Consider the following 9,007-nt stretch of genomic DNA (forward strand, 5'->3'; position numbering starts at 1 on the left):
GGGACACCATGCGTAAGGCTGGTGCCATGTACACCGGCCCGAGGAGACGCACTGGAGACCAAATGCGTTGAGCCGGCTTCATGGCACCTGGCTCGATGCACACTCTAGTCCGGCCGATACGAGGAGCTGGGATGTACCGCACTGGGCTATGCACACGTACAGGAGACACCATGCGCTCTTCCGCATAACACGGTGTCTGCCCGTACTCTCGCTCTCCACGGTAAGCACGGGGAGTTGGCGCAGGTTTCCTACCTGACTTCGCCACACTCCCCGAGAGCCCCCCCCCCAAGATTTTTTTGGGGCTGCCTCTCTGGCTTCCAGCCGCGTCCGTGCTGCCTCCTCATACCACCGCCTCTCGGCTTTAGCTGACTCCAGCTCTTCACGAGGGCGGCGATATTCTCCAGATTGTGCCCAGGGTCCTCCGCCGTCCAGAATTCCCTCCCAAGTCCATGAGTCCTGCGATCGCTGCTGCTGCCTTTTACCACGCTGCTTGGTCCTTTGTTGGTGGGTTATTCTGTCACGATCGTCGTAACGTGGAAGAGAGGAGGACCAAAGCGCAGCGTGGTTAGAATACATTCTTCTTTTAATGACACGAAAAGAACACTTGACAAACTAAACAAAACAATAAACGACGAACGTGAAGCTAAACAAACAATGAGCTAACATGCAACATAGACATAGACAATAACCCACGAACTACCCAATGAATATGGCTGCCAAAATATGGTTCCCAATTAGAGACAACGATAGACAGCTGTCTCTAATTGAGAACCAATCCAGGCAACCATAGACATACATACACCTAGACTAGACCCTGCCCCATAAACATACAAAACCCCTAGACAATACAAAACACATACATCCCATGTCACACCCTGACCTAACTAAAATAATAAAGAAAACAAAGATAACTAAGGCCAGGGCGTGACAGATAACTATCCTAAACAACAGTATACAAGGCATATTGATATTAGAGAGAGACATAAAGCGACGCATAAAGCAATCACAGCTGTTGATTGGGAGAGCTAGCTAAGACAACAACGGGTAAGACAACAACAGCTAATCAGCTAAGACAACAACAACAGGTAAATTGGCGATGAACGGGCAGAGAGGGTCAGTTAACTACACACAGGGCCTAAGTTTGAGGCTGGGGCCGACAGATAAACAAAAATAAACAAAATGGAGTACAGTGATTAATGAACAGTCCAGCAGGCATCAGCTATGTAGCCAAGTGATCATAGGGTCGAGTGAACAGCAATAGATGAAACAGGGAAGCCGCTAGGTAGTTGTTACTATGCTAGATTGGACAGAATGGAATGAACAGAATGGAGCAGATGTCCACTTGTGGTACAGTGGAGGAGAAAATCTACAGATGGCAGGTGTTCAAAGAGTCCTTGATCAGACAGACTGATTTTTACCGGGGGGGAAAAGTCCATTCCAGTACTTCAGCAAAGAAGATCTGAAAGAACTCTTCACGCTACAAGACACTCAATCCTCATCCACACAGATGCAGCTCCAGTCACCGCACTCGAGACAAAGACACACAGATCCAAAGTTGGATGAACACATCACCCACCTTCATTCCATGGAGAAGTTTGGAATCTCTGATCATGACCTCATGTTCTCACATGAAGTAGAAAACAACGATGATGACCCTGAGGATCAGGAAGCTCAAAAGCACATAGAGAACGGGGTGCAGAAAGCTCAGGAGCTGATGAAGGCTGAGTCTGAGTTGCATCAGCAGCTTGCTGAGAGCATTGAGTCTTACAGAGCCGGCATGGCTGTGGAAACCCTCTCAACACGATACAGTGGGGTCAACTGAGAAGAAGCCAATGGATGAAAAACCCAGTCCCTCCTCTCCTAAACATAACCACAACTTCAACAACTCCACTGCGTTGGTGGACAGTCTGGGTCTGGTGACAAGGAAGATATCCACAATCTGAGTAACAAATTAATTGATCTAGCTGTAGATGAAAGCATTGAGATTTTGGGACCCGCTGTGACAATTGCGACTGAGGAAAAGTTAATAAAGAGCAACCATCATTCTCCCATAGACAAGTCTCTTGAAGAGGTTTTATCGGATGGTGAGGCAATTGACACTTCTGTTCAAGGGGTTTTGGATGTGTCAAAAGAAAAGAAGGATGGTATTGTTGTAACGGGTGTCGTCGGAAGGAAGAGACCAAGGCGCAGCGTTCTTAGAGTTCCACATAATTTAATCACGAAGTGAAACTAAAACAGGACAAAACAATAACGAATACAACGACCAAACAGCTTCGATGTTCAAACTCCCTGCACACAAACAAAGAACAAGATCCCACACAGAAAGAGGGAAAAGGGCAGCCTAAGTATGATCCCAAATCAGAAACAACGATAGACAGCTGCCTCTGATTGGGAACCACACTCGGCCAGAAACAAAGAAATACAAAACCTAGAAATACAGAACATAGAATGCCCACCCAAATCACACCCTGACCAAAACAAAATAGAGACAAAAAAAGGATCTCTAAGGTCAGGGCGTGACAATTGTTGCCATGGAGCATGGTACAAGTCTGGGATATGATACCTCTGAAGTTGAATAAGACATACAGCAAAATGGAAATGGTTCCCAACAATGGATGAACTTGTCACTTCACCAAGACTCCACAATCAACCAGAAGATCTCACCTGTCAAATCCCTGAAGAATCAAAGACTTTCTATGCTACTACAGATCTCCAGTACAAGCATAGAAAGTTATGCAGAAACATCTCCAAAAGTGGATGCTGAACTTGAGTCTTTTGAAGGAAATTTCAATCTACAGTTATTGGACAGTGCTAGTGATATGTTTTCAGAGAAGTAATCCGAGTCTGTCGAAGGGAATTCAGGTTTCCAGCTAGAGATGGATGTCAACTTAAATTTAGATGATGAGCCCTCTGTGTCTGTGAATGGAGCTGTTGAACAGAATGGAGCAGATGTGCATGATGTCAACTCTCCTGTTTCTAAAGCAGACGACACTGTAGAGAACTCGTTCATTACTTCTGTCATGAAAAAGGAAAGAGCAGCTGTAATTTACGATAGTGCAGAGGATGATGTTGAGGAAGATGAAAGGCCTCATTTGATGAACACTGAATTGGATAAATCATTCAAAGGTATGGGATCCTCCACACCAAAAACAGTTAAATCTGGATCCAGTTCCTTTAAAGCCAGGAAAATATTTGGAGGGAATACCTCTGTGGCCTTAAGATGTTAATTTGTGGATTCAGTGATTGAGAATGTGGAAGAACTCAATGAGGACGTAGAAGCTGAGCTTTCACATGTGCACACTGATGATGCAAGTGAGGAAAGTGAGGTAACTGGATTTCGTGAGGCAAGGGAGGTGACTGGATCTCATGAGGAGTCTCTCACGGAAAAGGAAGAACCCACATGGGAAACCTTCAACACTGAGACCGAAGAGGAAGGTGGAAGTGGGTCAATGTATGTTGCTGAAAAATCTGAAATGGGAGAGGAAGATGAAAGTTCTTTGGAGGAATCTACAGGTGATCCTGAACTTGCTTCTGGTGAAAGAATGGACCAATGTGCCAGTGGCAAAGATGCCACATTGCAGACTGCGGAAGGTGTAAACAACAACGGTGATTCCCCGGCTGTGACAGAGGAAAAGTATAAAAATCTTGTGAAAAAGGGAAAACAATCTTACTCTGATGATGCCCTAAGCTTCTTTTTGAAAGCAATTGACATTAGAACTGGTGATCCTGAAATTCAGTTAATGACTATTCAACTGTACTGTCAGGCTCAGTGAGGTAATGAATTAGTGAAATATTATTTCTGAAAAGGTTGTTAACCCTGATTAGCTGTCACCTACACCAGGGTTTCCCAAACACGTTTTGTTTTTTGCCCTAGCATTACACAGCTGATTCAAATAGTCAACGCTTGATGATGAGTTTGTTATTTGAATCAGCTGTGTAGTGCTAGAGCAAAAACCAAAACGTGCACACGGTGGTGGGGGGGGGGGGGGGGGGGGGGGGGGCAGGACCGAGTTTGGGAAACCCAGACCTACATGGTTGAAAATGTCAATTTAGTTTATTTTTTAGGGTTTGTCTTGAAAAACAATGTTGAAACAAATGGTGAAAATAAATGTCTAGTTAAAAAATATTTGTACTGTGGTGGGCTAGCAACAACAATACCAAACCCTGTAAGGGGTTAGATTGTGACACAATGAAAAATCAGTCTGATTGGCAATTATTGGTAGTCCATTACTGAAGATGGCCACTTGATGGTGGACTAATGACTGGAAAAGTATTTCCCAGTTTGGCCAGAAGTACAGTGCCTTCAGAAAGTATTCACACCCCTTGCCAGGTTCCACATTTTGTTATGTTACAGCCTGAATTTTAAATGGATTAAATTGAGATTTTGTGTCACTGGCCTATACACAATACCCCATCATGTCAAAGTGGGATTATGGTTTTAGACATTTTTACAATTTTAATAAAAAATGAAAAGCTGAAATGGCTTGAGTCAATAAGTATTCAACCCCTTTATGGCAAGCCTAAATAAGTTCAGGAGTAAAAATTTGCTTAACAAGTCACATAAATTGCATGGACTCACTCTGTGTGCAATATTGTTCAACATGATTTTTGAATGATTACCTCATCTTTTTACCTCACACATATAATGAATTATCTGTAAATTCCCTCTTACACTTCAGTGTTGTGATGCAAAAATCCTAGCAAAATGCTTGGCGCATAGAATTAAAAAAGTATTGTCAGATATTATTCATCCTAATCAGACAGGTTTTTTACATGGACGATACATTGGAGATAATATAAGACAAGTACTGGAAACAATAGAATAATATGAAATATCGGTGACACCAGGCCTGGTTTTCATAGCTGATTTTGAAAAGGCTTTTGATAAAGTACGACTGGAATTTATATATAAATGCCTAGAATATTTCAATTTTGGGGAATCTCTTATAAAATGGGTAAAAGTTATGTATAGTAACCCTAGGTGTAAAATAGTAAATAATGGCTACAACTCAGAAAGTTTTAAACCATCTAGAGGAGTAAAACAAGGTTGTCCACTATCGGCATATCCATTTATTGCCATCGAAATGTTAGCTGTTAAAATTAGAGCAAACAATAATATTAAGGGATTAGAAATCCGTGGCTTAAAAACCAAGGTGTCATTGTACGCTGATGATTCATGTTTTCTTTTAAAACCACAATTAGAATCTCTCCACGGCCTCATAGAGGATCTAGATACTTTTGCTATCCTCTCTGGATTAAAACCAAATTATGATAAGTGACAATTTACGTCATGGATCACTAAAAAATTTACATTTTACATTACTGTGTAGTTTACCATTTAAATAGTCTGACGGAGATGTGGACATACTCTGTATACGAATCCCAAAAGAAGGAAATGATCTCACTCCAATGTTAAATTTTATTTGGAATGGCAAGCCAGGCAAAATTAAAAGGGCCTATTTATATAACGAATATTAATTTGGAGGGCAGAAATTATTACATATTAAAGCATTAGATCTCTCACTAAAGGCATCAGTCATACAAAAGTTATACTTAAATCCAAACTGGTTTTCTCGTAAATTGGTAGAATGTCTCATCCTATGTTCAAGAATGGCCTTTTTCCCTTTTTTCAGATTACACCTGCTCACTTTCGGTTGTTTGAAAAGGAAATAATCTCCAAAATATCGTAATTTTTTAAAACAAGCCTTAGAAAGTTGGTTGCAATTTCAGTTTCATCCACCTGAAAAGACAGAACAAATAATACAACAAATATTGTAGTTGAACTCAAATATACTAATAGATTTTTTTTTAAACGTATTTTTCGAATTATTTTTTATTTTTTAAAATAATTTTAGTGAATGATATCATAAATAGGACTGGTGGAGTTATGTGACACATGCAGCTAACATAGACATATGGAAATGTCTGCTCTACCCAAAATTACAACCAATTAATTGCAGCATTACCACAAAAATGGAAGAGGCAAGTAGAAGGGGAAAAAAGTAAGGAACTTGTATGTCGGCCCTGTATTAAAGAACATAAATGGTTAAAGAAAAGTGTGATAAATAAAAACACATACCAATTTCATTTAAGGACCAAAAAACTGACAGCTGTGCCATATAAATTGCAAAATAGTTGGGAAGAGATTTTCGATGTACCCATTCCATGGCACATGCTTTATGAATTGATACGCAAAACAACGCTGGATTCAAAACTTCAAATTTTTCAATTTAAATTACTATACAAAATTCTTGCAACCAATAGAATGTTATATATATGGGGGATACAATCTTCCCAGCTCTGCAGATTTTGCTGTGAGTAGGCAGAGTCATTAGATCATTTATTTTGGTATTGTCCATATGTAGCTCGTTTTTGGTCACAGGTCCAGGAATGGCTGAAGAGTTGCAACATTTGCCTAGAACTAACGCTGCAGATAGCAACACTGGATGATTTGAAAAGCCATAGTCAATCAATCAACAATATAATAATTATTTTATCAAAAATGTTCATTTTTAATGATTTTTATTTTTTATGTTCATTTTTACAATATGTAGAAGCTATGAGAATAGAAACGTTCAGTACAGTTGAAAAATAGAAAAATATATGACAATTGAAAAATATATGGCAAATAGAAATCCAAAATGGATGGTGTTGAGAGACAGATGGGAGGGGTTGAATGGAGCTGAAGGATGGGACTAATAACAAGATAACCAATGTAAAACATACGGGGTCTGTAAAATGTATATAGGTTCAGACATTTTGTGAAATAACACAGTTACAAATATAAATCAAACTGGATGGACATCAGAAATAGAGGAAGGACTAAAAACAAACAAAATATAACTATTGTAAAATAGATTGTTTCTGTAAAATCTGTATAAGATGTATAAACTGAAGGTAGAAGCCTAAGTGTTATTGTTTATTCGTTTACTCCAATTGGCGGAAGGGTGGTAGGGTTTAAGGGGAATAATAAAGGTATATTAAAAAATATATATATGTTTGTCTATATAGGTATGTGTATGTATATATGTGTATATGTATGCATATGTGTATGTGTATGTATATGGATATATATATTTACCCCCCCCCAAAAGATATGGAGGATTGGAAATGATGCAGACAATTACATTGATGGAAGCAACAATCTTTCCGCAATACTAAACTGATCCACCCCTTAACAAAAAAAAATCCATCAGTCGAGCAGTGAATTTCAAAGACAGATTCAACCACAAAGACCAGGGAGGTTTTCTCTGTCAAGTTGGTTGTTGATCATTGCTAGACAGACATTTTTATGTCTTGTCATAGATTTTCATGTCGATGTAAGTCAAAGCTGAAACTATGCCACTCAGGAACATTCAATGTCGTCTTGGTAAGCAACTCTTGTGTATATTTGGCCTTGAGTATTGGATTATTGTCCTGGTGAAAGGTGAATTTGTCTCCCTGTGTCGGTTGGAAAGCAGACTGAACCAGATTTTCCTCTAGGATTTTGCCTGTGTTTAGCTCTTTTCCGTTTCTTTTTATCTAAAAACCCCCCCCCTAATCTTTGCCGATGACGAGCATATCCATAAAATGCAGCCACCACCATACTTCAATATATGAAGAGCGCCGAGGGATATTCAATGTCATCTACCAATAGGTGCCCTTCTTTGCAAGGCGACAGAGCTTGACGAGTTTAAAAAGGAATAATGGAATATATTATCAAAGACTCCAGTCACCCAAATCATACAGTTCTCTCTGCTACCGTACCGCAAGTGTTACCGGAGCGCCAAGTCTACAGTAGGTCCAAAAGGCTCCTTAACAGCTTCTACCCCCAAGCCATACGACTGCTGAACTATTAATCAAATGGCCACCCGGACTATTTACATTGACTCCCCCCACCCCTTTGTTTATACACTGTTGCTATTCACTGTTTATTATCTATGCATAGTCACTTTACCCATACCTACATGTACATATTACCTCGACTAACCTGTACCAACACACATCGACTCATTACCGGTACCCCTTGTATATAGCCTCGTTATTGTTATTTGTGTTACTTTTTAGTTTATTTTTTACTTCAGTATATTTAGTAAATATTTTCTTACCTCTATTTCTTGAACTGCATTGTTGGTTAAGGGCTTGTAAGTAAGCATTTCACGGTAAGGTCTACCTACACTTGTTGTATTCGGCGAATGTGACAAATAACATTTGATTTGATTTGAAATTGTACAATCCAGGTGTGCAAAGCTCTTAGAGACTTGTCCAAAAAGACTCACAGCTGTAATCGCTGCCAAAAGTGATTCTAACATGTATTGACTCAGGGGTTTGAATACTTATCTAATCAACATATATTGTTTTATTTTTCATTAATCTATTTTTTATTTAATCGTTCTTCCACTTTGATATTAGAGTACTTTGGTGTAGATGAAAAAATAAAAAGGATGTAATCCTAATTTGTACACAACAAAAGGTGGAAAAAGTCGAGGCACTGAAGGCACTGTAATTGCCCAGAATGTATACAATTTATTTTGACCATTATCTTAGCACCACATGTAATGTTCCTATCACCATTTCTCACCCAAATTCTGCAGGTCATGCACTATACTGGTGCAACTCCAATCTTCTGACTGTATTTCATATTTCTTAAAGCAATTTAGACACACATTTTGGCTGTTTTCAAAGAATGTGGGAGATGAATCATACAAGCAGCTCTTTGTTATTTTTGCTATGTTGAACATTTAAAGGAGAGAAATAGCCTCCATTACCAGTGTTTTCACTGGTTGGGGATTTAACTCGCATCTATTTTTCATACAGTACAATGATGTGTTGCCTAGTCTATAGGGATCATGTATTAAATTATGATCCACATAATTCACAAGGGTAACCTACAGTCAGATGAGATTAATTACTTATAACTGGTTGATATTCGTATAAAGTGTGACAATATATTTTTTTCAATTTTTCAATGAAACTGTTGCATCAAATTAACATGGTCTTCAGACCATTCTCATTGGCTATGAGAGAT

The 9,007-nt window shown here is 39.2% G+C and overlaps 1 pseudogene; it reads left to right on the forward strand.

The window, feature by feature from the left end:
• Nucleotides 1-1,107: 1,107 nt before the first annotated feature.
• LOC129866958 (DNA excision repair protein ERCC-6-like) lies at nucleotides 1,108-3,773 on the forward strand (annotated as a pseudogene).
• The last annotated feature ends 5,234 nt before the right edge of the window (nucleotides 3,774-9,007 follow it).

This window comes from Salvelinus fontinalis, chromosome 2, assembly GCF_029448725.1.
Source record: "Salvelinus fontinalis isolate EN_2023a chromosome 2, ASM2944872v1, whole genome shotgun sequence".
NCBI classification, from domain to species: domain Eukaryota; kingdom Metazoa; phylum Chordata; class Actinopteri; order Salmoniformes; family Salmonidae; genus Salvelinus; species Salvelinus fontinalis.